Source organism: Lathyrus oleraceus, chromosome 7 (assembly GCF_024323335.1).
Source record: "Lathyrus oleraceus cultivar Zhongwan6 chromosome 7, CAAS_Psat_ZW6_1.0, whole genome shotgun sequence".
NCBI classification, from domain to species: domain Eukaryota; kingdom Viridiplantae; phylum Streptophyta; class Magnoliopsida; order Fabales; family Fabaceae; genus Lathyrus; species Lathyrus oleraceus.
The window spans coordinates 266,876,219-266,889,640 of NC_066585.1; positions in this window are offsets into that span (position 1 = coordinate 266,876,219).

The following is a 13,422-nucleotide window of genomic DNA, read 5'->3' on the forward strand; positions in this document are numbered from 1 at the left end:
TTGGGACACCTTGGTTGAAACACATGAAGGAACCACCGAAGTGAAGAGATCGAGGCTAAACACCCTAAGTCAAGAATATGAGATGTTCCGCATGCAGCCCGGTGAATCTATAGTTGCCTTACAAAAGAGATTCGTCCATCTAACAAATCACTTGATCGCTCTGGGTAAAACTTTCACTAATGATGATCTCAACCTGAAAGTCCTAAGATCTTTGACAAGAGAATGGCAACCGAAAGTGACCGCTATTTCGGAAAAGAAGAGTCTCTCAACGATGACATCCGCGTCTCTATTTGGAAAACTTCAAGAACACGAATTGGAACTTGGAAGGCTCGAGAAGCACGAAAGTCAAGAAAAGAAGTCCAAGGGAATTGCCCTGAAGGTTGATTCAAAAAGGGACAAAGATGATGAGACATCCGAAGATGAGAACTTTATGCTTCTTGTAAAGAAGCTTGGTAAGTTTTTTAATAAAAATAAAAATTCCTCTTATCCTAAAAAGAATAACCATTTCAGGAAAAAGGAAGCATCCACATCAATGCAAGACGTTACGTGTTATGAATGTGGACAGCAAGGTCACATAAAGCCGGACTGCCCAAAACTTGCAAAGAAAGGAGGATTCAAAGGCAAGAAGGAATTCAAAAACAAAAAGGCTTACGTCGCTTGGGACGATAATGAGATCAGTTCATCTTCGGAATCGGAAAGCAATGAATGTGTGAACATGACTCTTATGGCTTCACATCACTCCGATGAAGAAATCGATGAGGTTAGTAGCAATTTTTCAGTTTATGACAATGACGTACAAGACGTTATAAATGAACTCTTAAAAGAATGCAAGACATTGTATAAAAGTATTTCATCCCAAAAGAAACAAATTTCATCCTTAGAAGAAAAAAATACTGCTTTGGAAAAATATATTGAAAGTGGAAAACAAAAATTGATGGATGAAAAACAAAGTCTTGCATGTAAGAATTGTGAATCTTTATCTTTTCAAATTGTTCAACCTAAAAGAGTTTTAGAAAGATATGAAAAAGGTCAAATTGGGTTGGAAGAAATTCTTAAACACCAAAGGTATTCTAATGACAAAAGTGGATTAGGATATTCTAAGTTTTCTAAACCAAGCACAAATAAGACCATTTTTGTTAAAGCAAGTGAACAAGTTGCAAAAGAGAAAGTAAACAATTCTAAAATTATGCATCAAAGTCATAAAAAGAAAATGATTGCTAAGAAGAAGAATTATGTTCCTAGATATAGAAGTAATTTCCAACCTACTTGCTTTTATTGTGGAATCAAAGGGCACACACCTAATGCTTGTTATGTGCGAAACTTTAGCGTTCCAACAGGGCATTATGTGTGGGTTAAAAAGGGTACTAACTACCAAGGACCCAAAGCAATTTGGGTACCTAACAAAACTTGATTTTGTTTTGTAGGTATGCTTGAAGACAACCTCTAATCAATGGTATCTTGATAGCGGTTGTTCAAAGCATATGACGGGCGACATCGACAAATTTTCACATCTATCTTTAAAGGCCAAAGGATATGTTACATACGGTGATGACACCAAAGGGAAAATCCTTGGAGTAGGAACCATTGGAGCACCTCCTGCTACCATCATCGAAGATGTCCTTTATGTTGAAGGCCTAAAGCACAATTTACTAAGTATAAGTCAATTGTGTGACAAAGGGTTCCGAATCAATTTCACAAAAGATGAATGTGTGATAGAGCATGAAGTCACCCATGACATCTTGCTAAAAGGTAAAAGGGTTAATAATATTTTTATGACTTCTTTTGATGATTCTTCCTTGAAGGTAAAATGCCTAATGACGAACAACAACGAGGCTTGGCTATGGCATAAAAGATTCGCTCATATACACATGGAGCACATGAACAAATTAATAAAGCATGATCTTGTCATTGGTCTTCCAAAGATTAAGTTCATCAAGGATAAGATGTGTGACGCATGCCAAAAGGGAAAGCAAACCAAGACGACTTTCAAATCCAAGAATGTTGTGTCTTCGTCGAGGCCACTTCAACTCTTGCACATGGATCTCTTCGGTCCATCAAGAACAAAAAGTTTCGGAGGTAATGTTTACGGTTTGGTAATTGTTGATGATTTCTCTAGATATACGTGGACTTTGTTTCTTGTGCAGAAAAGCGATGCTTTCAAGGCTTTCAAAAAATATGCAAAACAAATTCAGAATGAGAAGTCTCTTTCAATAATCTCCATTAGAAGTGACCACGGGGGAGAATTTCAAAATACTTTTTTTGAAGAATTCTGCGAAAAGCACGGAATTTCCCACAACTTCTCCGCACCACGAACACCACAACAAAACGGTGTCGTAGAGAGAAAGAACAGATCCTTGGTGGAACTCGCAAGAACGATGCTCAGCGACTCCAACCTTCCTAAATATTTTTGGGCGGACGCAGTTAGCACAGCATGCTTTGTTAGCAACCGTGTCAACATTCGGCCGATTCTCAAAAAGACTCCGTATGAGCTTTTCAAAGGAAGGAAGCCCAATATATCCTTCTTTCACATTTTTGGGTGCAAATGTTTTGTCCTCAACAATGGAAAGGACAATCTTGGTAAGTTTGATGAGAAATCCGACGAAGGTATCTTCCTTGGCTACTCCCTTTCTAGTAAGGCTTTTAGAATTTTCAATAAAAGAACTCTTACTATTGAAGAATCAACGCATGTATGTTTTGATGAAACTAACCCCTCGAAAGAGGATAACCTTGTTGTTGATGACGATGATGATATAATAGATGTATCACAAAAGGAACTTTCAAATGTTCAATCCATTCCACAAGGAGATGGCTCACCAATCATTGAAGAACATCATGATCTACCGAAAGAATGGAAAACTCATAGAGATCACCCGATCGATAAAGTTATTGGTGATATTAGCCAAGGCGTTGCAACACGACTAAATCTCAAAGATGCTTGTCTCAACATGGCTTTTGTGTCTCAAATAGAACCAACCAAAGTCGATGAAGCCTTAGGCGACGATCAATGGATAGTAGCAATGCAAGAAGAACTCAACCAATTCGAAAGAAATCAAGTTTGGAGTCTTGTACCAAGACCAGACAACAAGCACATCATTGGAACAAGATGGGTCTTCAAGAACAAACTTGATGAGAATGGGATCATAGTTCGTAACAAAGCAAGATTGGTCGCACAAGGATACAACCAACAAGAAGGAATTGATTTTGATGAGACGTTCGCTCCGGTAGCAAGGTTAGAAGCAATTCGATTATTACTTGCTTTTGCTTGTTCTATGAACTTTCAATTGTTTCAGATGGATGTCAAAAGCGCTTTCCTAAATGGCTATATCAATGAAGAAGTCTACGTCAAACAACCTCCGGGTTTTGAAGACTTCAAGAACCCTTCACATGTTTACAAGTTGAAGAAAGCACTATATGGTTTAAAGCAAGCACCGAGAGCGTGGTATGACCGCCTCAGCAACTTTCTTTGTGAAAAGGGTTTTGTAAAAGGAAAGGTTGACAAGACTTTATTCATAAAGAAGATCAAGGGTAACACCTTATTGGCTCAAGTCTATGTCGACGACATCATCTTCGGTTCAACAAATAAGGATCTTTGCGAAGAGTTTTCAACCATGATGCAAGGAGAATTCGAGATGTCCATGATGGGAAAATTGAACTATTTTCTTGGACTACAAATCAAGCAAACCAAGGATGGCATCTTCATCAACCAATCCAAGTATTGCAAGGAATTATTGAAAAGATTTGATATGGATAGTTGCAAAGTGATGTCCACTCCTATGGGATCCGGAACGTACGTTGATCAAGATGAATCCGGAATGTCAATAGATATTACAAAATATCGAGGTATGATTGGTTCATTACTATATTTGACGGCAAGCCGTCCTGACATTATGTTTAGTGTATGTTTGTGTGCACGCTTTCAAGCAAACCCGAAGAAATCGCATCTCACCGCCGTGAAGAGGATTATGAAATATCTCAAAGGAACAACGAACGTCGGACTATGGTATCCAAAAGGTAGTATATGCTCCTTGATTGGCTATTCTGATGCTGACTATGCAGGCTGTAAGACCGATAGAAAAAGCACAAGTGGTACCTGTCACATTCTCGGGAATGCACTAGTGTCGTGGGCATGCAAGAAGCAAGCATGTGTCGCACTTAGCACGGCCGAAGCAGAGTACATTGCAGCAGGCAGTTGTTGTGCACAAATTTTATGGCTCAAGCAACAACTTCTGGATTTTGGTATAGACCTCGGCTGCATTCCTCTTCGATGCGATAACACAAGTGCCATCAACATCACAAAGAACCCGGTCATGCATTCAAGGACGAAGCACATAGATATCCGACATCATTTCCTCCGAGATCACGTGCTTAACGGAGATGTAGATGTTACGTTCGTGGATACACATAACCAACTCGCTGACATATTCACAAAACCATTGGCTAAAGAGCAATTCTTCAAGATTCGGCGAGAACTTGGGATTCTCAATGAAGGTGACATCTAACCTTGTCTTCAAATTAATTGTTATGTGGTATATTTGCTAAAAATATGTTTACTTTCAGTTTTTATGTTATGCATGCTAGCACTCTTTTTTCGCCGTTTTCCGTTTTTCTTACTTTCGCATGTCCAAATATTATCCGTTTTAAAATATTTTTATATCGAAAATTGCGTATTGATAAGTGCTAATACTTTGTGTAAAAATTTTTTAAACATCTTTTCCCGGTTCTTCAAAACGGAGTTGCTGTTTTTTCTTTTATTTTTGAAAAATTTCAGTCCGTTAACCGGTTAACGGTATAGGTTAACCGGTTAACACTCTTTTATTTTTGAAAATTTTCAGTCCGTTAACCGGTTAACGGTATAGGTTAACCGGTTAACGCCTCCCAACAGCAACTCTGTTTTTCGTTTTAAAATACAGAACGTTTTAATTAATTGTTTTATTTTTTTGTGGGTTTATGTTCATTGCATGTGCTTTGTTCTTTCACCTACTCCTCATAACTCTCTCCTCCCCATTACTCACCATAAACCCTTCATCTCTCTACATTCAACTTTCATATCTCTCAAACCCTTTTTCCAAAAATCCATCTCTAAACCCTAGAATCTTCATCTTCTTCATGGCTCCACCAAGAATGGGAAAGGCTCCTGTATCATCATCTAGCAGTGAAGAGGAAGAGTTGAAAATGGAAACTGCCAAGAAAAGGAGAATGGACTTCAAAGTCAGGGTTCGACATCTGCTTAAGGGTAAGTATGTGAATCTCAAATCCTTCACTACTTTCTCTTTCCCTGAGTTGTTGAGATGCCAAGGATTGCATGCGTTCATCACTGATAATGGGAAAATTTACACTGATTTGGTAAAATCTTTTCTGAATCATTTTACTTTAAATCTGAATGATGATGAACAACACATGCTGTCTGCAACTGTAAGAGACTCTGAAATTGTTACAGACCTTAGGACGTTGGCTGTGTCTCTTAAGATTCCATATTCTGGTTTTTTCCTTCGGAAAGGTGTTAATCATGAGGAAGGAAAATGGGCTCAGTATGATAAGATGGAATACTACTACTCTATCTGCAGATTTCCCAGGGAGGTTGTTATGTCGGGACAACGCACTTCTCGCATACTTTGCTATGCTAAGAATCTGTCGGTTGACGATCGTATGCTGCATTATGTTATCTGCCATGTCCTGCTGCCCAAGGATTCCAACCTGTCTCAAATCAATGATTTGGAAATGCAAGTTCTGTTTGCAGTGAAGAACAAAATCCGAGTTAATTGGCTGCCCACTATGATGTATCATCTGCAACAGCAACTTTCCCTCAAAACAAGGCTGCCATACGGTCGCCTTATCTCAAGGATTTTGGAACTCACAGATATGGAAATCGGGAGAGAACCATTTTTGGCTATGACCACTACCGCCAATGAAATCAACGGCGTTACCATCATGAAAAATACTGGAATTATTCAAAGCAACGACGGCTCCTACAAATATGATGATGGGTCCTCCTCTTCAAACTTCCCTATTCCGGAAGGTGGCATTACCAATGAATTTCTCTATACTACCATGATGAGCCACCACCGTGAAACCACCCGTGCTATCAAGAGTCTTCGGAACCTAGTGTTGAGTTCCCGCAACCTTCCCGTAGAAGATGATGAAGGTGATGACGGTATTGAAGCGGATGGCGAGGAGGATGAGGCCGGTTCGGAAGAAGAATAAAGCACTATGTTTTTTTTTCTCTTTGTTTATGCTTTCTGTTATATGTTGTTCTAGTGTTTTTGTTGTTAAACTATGTTTATGCTTGTTATGTTTACCAAACACTTAACTTTTAATCCATTTTATTCTGTCATACTTTGTGATTCAATGTTTATCTGATAATCGCAAAATGTATGTTTACTTGTATGTTTTTTTTCTTAAGTCTCTTCCTTTTTGCTAATGACAAAGGGGGAGAAGACTTGTTTCTCTAATGGTTTTCTATGCAGATTTATTGTATGCCTCTCATTTAGGGGGAGTTCTTAAATTTAGGGGGAGAATCACTTAGAGAAAACTTCACTTTCATGCATCTATCTCAAAGTGGTTGTCATCATCAAAAAGGGGGAGATTGTAGAAGCAAGCTTCAATCCAAGAAGTATTTTGATGAAGACAACTTGCATCAATGCAAAAAGAGAAGAGCTACAAAGTTATCTCAAGCATCAAGTATCCAAAGCCGCATATGCATTTTTGATCAAGCTTCATTTTCAAGACACCATTTGGCAAGATTGTTGATTCACTTCTTAGGTATATCTAACTCACTCTTAGATTAGTATACAAGTGTTCAACAAGTATGATCTGCATTTGCATCTTTTAACATAACCATTTGTTAACACCTTGAAATGCAAGACACATTTATTTTTAAGTATTTTTTCTGCATTTCAACAGTGTTAACCGGTTAACCATATGGGTTAACCGGTTAACAGCCCAAATTTTCAAATTCTTTGTTAACGTTTGCATGCGTTAACCGGTTAACCCATATGGTTAACCGGTTAACACTGTTCGTTACAGCAAAAATGGCTTTGAAAAATTATATCTTTTCATCAATGTTCATGAGGGAAATGATACCTCTTTGAAAAGGTATTTTGGCAATATAAATTATTGATTTTTCAAAATGAATTTTCACCTCCAAGAATTTTCATACAAACTTCAAATAAATCACTCTCTCATATTTTTCCTTTAATAAATTTTAAAAGTGTTCATAATAAAAATTTTCATCTCATTCTTTTGTTGAACACTTGCATATTATCATTTGAGTGACTTATTTATCTAAGGAGAAGATCAATCAAGAGAAGATTGATAACACTACATCTTTGTTAAAAATCATTCATAGAATTATTTCTGTTTGACTTGTGATCCAGGATTGTTGGACACAAGGGTTGGTGTTGAAGAGGATTGTTCTTCATACACTTGTTTGTCTATAGGTTAGATAGTAGGCATCACCGTTTGTGTGAATAGGCTGTACCATATTCTAACTATAGTGAATTCTCTTTCGTGTGAAAGGGGAGTGGATGTACCTTCGGATTGTGAAGGGAACCACTATAATTTCCGGTGTCGTGTACTTTCCGCATTTTAAATTTCCGCACTTAAACAAAAATATCCAAAAACCGGAAACTAGATCGAAGAAATTTTTATCACCTAATTCACCCCCCCTCTTAGGCGCATTTACAACTTACAGAATTTACTGATATATAATCCTGTGAATCTGTGTTACAAATTTCTGAACATTTATGCATGAATGCATGTGTAATATCTAGTTAATGTATTATGTATATATAAAAATAAACAAAAAAAAATGTTCAAAAAATATAACAAACAAAAAAATTATTATTACCTTCAAGTAGAATGATATTGAAACAACCAAAAGACTCAAAGCCATTGCAGATGAAGAAACCTGCAATAGGAGATTTTGATTAATCTCTTATTACCCTCCATTGCTAGCATTGCAACACAATAATTATTGTTGAGAATACTCAATAAATGTATGAACCAAGAAAAATGAAACCAAAAATGAACAATAGCGAACGTCAGAAGAGAAACCAAGTAATATGAAGATTAGAAAAATACCTATGGCGTCAAAATCGAACAGCTAACAACGAATTAATAGAAGGAGGAAACGTCGTAGATCTAACAGAGGTGGAAAGAGAACGCCTTAGAAGTAGCGAAAATCGTAGCAGTGAGAATCCTAACGTGAAAAAGAACGAAAATAACAGAGAGTGAAATAACAAAACGCGCAGTATGTTATAATTTTAATGTTTACTAAAGGGGACCTTAGAGGGCGCTTGTGGAAAAAAAACGCCCTCTAAAGAGGGCCTAAGAGGGCGCTTATGAAAGCGCTCTCTAAGGCTTTCCAAAAGCGCTTTATAAACTGGAAATGCACATGGACTTATAGAGCGCTTTTTTAAAAGCGCCCTCTAAGGGTAACCTTAGAGGGCGCTTTCTAAAAAGCACCCTGTATTGTTGTCCCTCTGTCTCCTCCTTATTTTTTCGCTTCACCTTAGAGGGCACTTTATTACAAAAGCGCCCTCTAAAGTGCGCTGTCTATTCCAGTTGTTCGCTCCTTATTTTTTCGCTTCACTTTAGAGTGCGCTTTTGTAATAAAGCGCCCTCTAAGGTGCGCTGTCTATTCCAGTTTTTGGCGTAGTGTAGACCGGGGAATCTCCTCCAATCCACTAAAAGGCACTTTACTAGAAACATGTATCGCTAAAAGATGAGAATACTCCTCCAAGGTAGGCACAAGCTTAAAATCTAGGAAAGTGAAACAATGGTAGAGAGGATCATAGAACTGCACCAATACACTCAAAAGTCCTTCAACTACATCAGTAGACAAGATGGACAGAAGCTTCTTATGATGTTGTTTGAGGTCCGAGAGATCTAATATAAAAGATGCTAGCTTCCTTAACTCTTTCAAGTCGGGACATCTGAAACTGTACTTCTTAGTGTTCCTTCGTCCATAATCCATGGTCTGGAAATATTTGCAAAGGATACCTTAGTTCCTTGAAATTTTCGTGTGATGAATGTTATGATGCGCATGAATGCGTGAATGCAACAATCACAAATAAGGGATCACACACAAGGCAAACAAAGGTCAAGGGACGAATCAAGTCATTGTCAAGATCAATCATCCATTTTGGTGGATTATGGTTTACACCTTATCAACACCCAAGTTCCATTGATATTGACAAGACTTGATTGGATCAACCAAAAATCAAGGGTTTGTTGCAAGTCATGAGCATGAAGTTTGGGTAAGAATCATCCCAAAGGAGTGAACTAAGGATAAAACCTGTAAATCATGTTCAAAAAAGTTCCCAGAGTCTTAATTCCATCTATCGGATATTACAGGTAAAGATGACTGACTCATCGACCCATAATATTCTCAAGAGAAACTCGTCTGAGTGTAGTATCGCGTAACAACTATTATCAAGTCTACACTTGAACATTTTCTGCACTACGTCCTAAATAGGCCAAGATGGGTTAAATGTTCTAAGGTCCTCAGCTTCTCGGACCCAATTAGAGATAGTAATGCCTAACCATAAATACTTGTGTGACATTTCCAAATCCAAAGGAGTCTCCACTGAACATATGGATCTCAAGCCAACTTATTAAGGACAACTCTACACAAGTCGAACATGACTATATCATCCTCCTATCTTAATTGCACTCAAGTTCGGGTTAGAACTTATCTCACCACTCAGAGATCACCAAGCACAACAAGAAGATTATATCACACATACATATATACAAATATATTCACACAAAAAGTAGGTTAAATCCACTGGAGTTTGTACGTCCCCAGCAGAGTCGCCACTTAATTTCTGTAGCGGGAAATCCATGATCATCAAGCTATTGACAAGCTAGAGATCAATTAACAAGAGTCGCCACCGCGCTTTTATTGTTTCCAAGGGAAAAGGGAAAAAGTACGAACAAAACCCAATAAGTAAGAAGTTTTCAAACAAAAACTAATAAAAGTCAGAGATCATAGGTAAGGGGGTTGGTTACATAGAGGGAAGGTGTTAGCACCCAAAGTATCCTAGGTACTCCTAGGGAGCCCTTTTTGTGTGCATATGTATTTTATACAAACTGATGTTTACAAACAAATAGAATGAGGGGGGAGGGGGGGTGAGAAAAGAATTCATTAATTATATTTTTGTGTTTGACAAGCCCTTCGGACTTGTGCCTACGTACCAACATAAAAATGAGGGATCAAAACCTCGTAGTTCGTGATACAAATTTCAAAATGAGTGTGTTGATTTTAACAAAATTTAAGTTTGAAAGGCACAAAGGCCTAAAATGGTTTGAATGAGTTAATTCTTTTTGGATTTTTTGAAAGTTTAACTCAAGTATAGTTAAGTTTATTCACAAGTTTGATTTTAGAAAATAAGTTTGAAAATGCCATGGCATAAGGCCAAAGTTTCTCTTTTTTTTGCAAAAGTGGTCAAAGTTTAGAACAAAAGTAGTTCACACAAATAAGATTTTGAAAATGGAGGGGGAGGTTTTGAAATTAAAGAAATGGGGAGAAGATGAAGAGACTACCCTATGCACAAAAATTTAAAAGTTTAGAGTTGAAAAGACCTGACCAAATGGGTAGCAATCCAATAGACAAGTATGTCAATAGAAACCCATAATTCCCTTGGACTCTTAGAATTAAGCAACACACAAATGCAGAATTATATTATCTGGAAGAGCAAGGCATCAAATAAAGATGGCCTCATCCAAGCTTATCTATTCCATGATCTTCTCAAAAAATTGCCCATGTAGCAGATGAATTCCACAAGTCACAGGTTCAAAATAACAGTTTCACAATGATCATGTTGCAGATGAACTTAGAGAGATCTTCATAGATGTATCATATGAAGTTCAAATTACAAGCACTTAGTTCTTCAACAAGTTGGCATTGACCAAGTCCTTTAGTTTAGGGAAGTTGCCTAGATTATAAGTCCATTTGTCCAAGATCAAGCCAACAGTCCACTCAAAAGTTTTTTTAGTGTTTTTATGATTATTATGTACATTAATGGTCAAAGACCACACAAACAAAGTAACATAAACAAAAAAAAATATCACACAATATGGTCCCAATGGACAAAGTGAAAATTACATTAACATAAACAATTAGAATGATATGTGCAATGGCAAATGAAATAAAGTGCTAAAACTAAATTGCATTAAAGTAAAAGCTTGAAATTAAAAGTCAATAGTTAGTAGGTTAAAGGTTAGTTTTGTTTTGCTTTTGCTTTTCAAGACATTCTTTGGAGAACACTCAACACACTTATCACAAGCATGGATCCTTGAACCAAAATGTCTTCCAAAGGAAGGAAAGAAGGCCAAGTTTCCACACAATACCATGAAAGAGGGGAGACTTACAATCTCACTAACTAGAATGCTTATGCCTTTTGTGTCACAAATTTAGCGCTATGTTAAGCAATCGTAATTGGACTTATGTTGAAGTCACAACTATTTAAGGCCAGACAATAGAATTTTGGTGTTAATGCATGTTAGAGACATAGTATAATGAACTATGCTCATGAAACATACCACACACAAAAAGAATATGCAAAAGGTGTGGCCTAATCTCATCCATACTCATGTCAACTTTTCAATCAACTAGCATTAGGACTTTGAGATGTCATAGGCCAAATGGAATGAATGAATTAAGAAGAGGAATGAGATGAAGTGGGAAGGGGATGAATGAGATCACAAATTGGTCAAAGGAGGACTTTTATTAAATTAATATCATTCATTCATTTTGGGAGATGGGATGTACATTCCATCAATCCCCTAAATCCAATGATATTAACTTGACAAAGTCAAATCAACTTTGATCAAGGCCCAACAACAATAAGCAAACTTAAACACGTCAATACAAATGGTCAACAAAATTTAATTGGCATTTATTCAATTAAAAATAATAAAATAATACATTTAAATCAAATATGTTTTGTCCAATTCCTAAAATCTCATTAAAACACCAAAGAAATGGCCATAAGATTTATCATAGGTCAAACAAGGTCAAAGGACCTTGGAGAAAAAATTTCATAATTTTTGTACATTAAAAAATATTTTTAAACAATTAAAAACAATTGCAAAATCAATTAATTCATAAAAAATATTAATAATGATCCCAAAAATAATTTTAATTTAGAATATGAAAGAGAAAAATATTTGATTTTTTTTTGTGAAAGTCCCATATTTTTTTGATCAATATTGAATTTAATATGAATTATTGAAGAAAATGCAAATAAAACCAAAATTCAAAAAATCAAAAATACGTGGACCATCAAATCTCCCTCATTAATTGAGGTGGCTGATCTGATGGTCCCTAGCGCGCATTCCACATGGACTTAAGTCAACTGCGCTGCACAATTGGTATTTAAAACCAACGATCAAGATTAAAACGTGAGGGACGAATCATGTGGTTCAAGCCTTGCCAACTCATCGTCGGAGCCAGAGCTCCGGTCATCTTCTCCGGTGGACCTCACCGGACTGGTCCACCATGAACCATCACCATAATGAAAAACAAGGACATGATCTTGAAGAAAAAATGGCACTGAGCTCGAATCTGACCTCCATTCATTCCAACTCCAAGTATATTGAGAGATATGTGGTACATGAACTAAGTTGCTTCGATTTGACCTCAAAGCAACTCAATCTTCTTGCCTACATTGGTAGGACTTCAGACAACCAAAGAATCAATAGAATTGAGCAAGAATTTAGAGAATCGAAGAGTTCAAAATTTCTGAAAATTACCTTCAACGTAGGCCTGGATTCGATGGATCTTGATCTTGCTTATGCTTGGACTCACTCCACTTGCTTGCAGGAGAAGGATTGAGTGGTTTAGAAGCTATGGATTCCTACAGAATTGAATTCCAAAACAGTGGAGATTCAAGCTCAATTCCAAGAGAATTGATCAGGCTTATCCTATGAGAATTGAGGGTTTGAAATGGGGGATCAAAGTTGGCGCGATTGTGTGTGAATTTCTGAGCAATTGAAGCTCTATTTATAGCTGAAATGGTTGATAATTGCACACTCTCATTCACTTTCTAATTTTGGCAAATGGTGATGCAATGGTGCATGGGCGTGCATAGGCCCATGAAATGATTGCTAGAGGTTCATAATTGAAGATCAGATGCTCTGAAGTAAGCTTGGATTGTAAGGCAAATGCACATTGATGTTTGAAGATCACCCTGTTTAAGCCATGCGCAGCCTATGCATTTCTTACCCAAAATGGATGAATTTGAGCTCTTTGGAAAGGTGATATCAAGCGGAACAACTTTCATGTTCAACACGTTTTCATTTGGAACATGGAACTTGGAGAAATTTGAGGTGGAAGTTTGGAAATTTTTGACATATCAAATTTTTTCTAAGTGTCAAGCCATATGTTTCAATATTCCACCTTGCTTAACTTTTTATAGG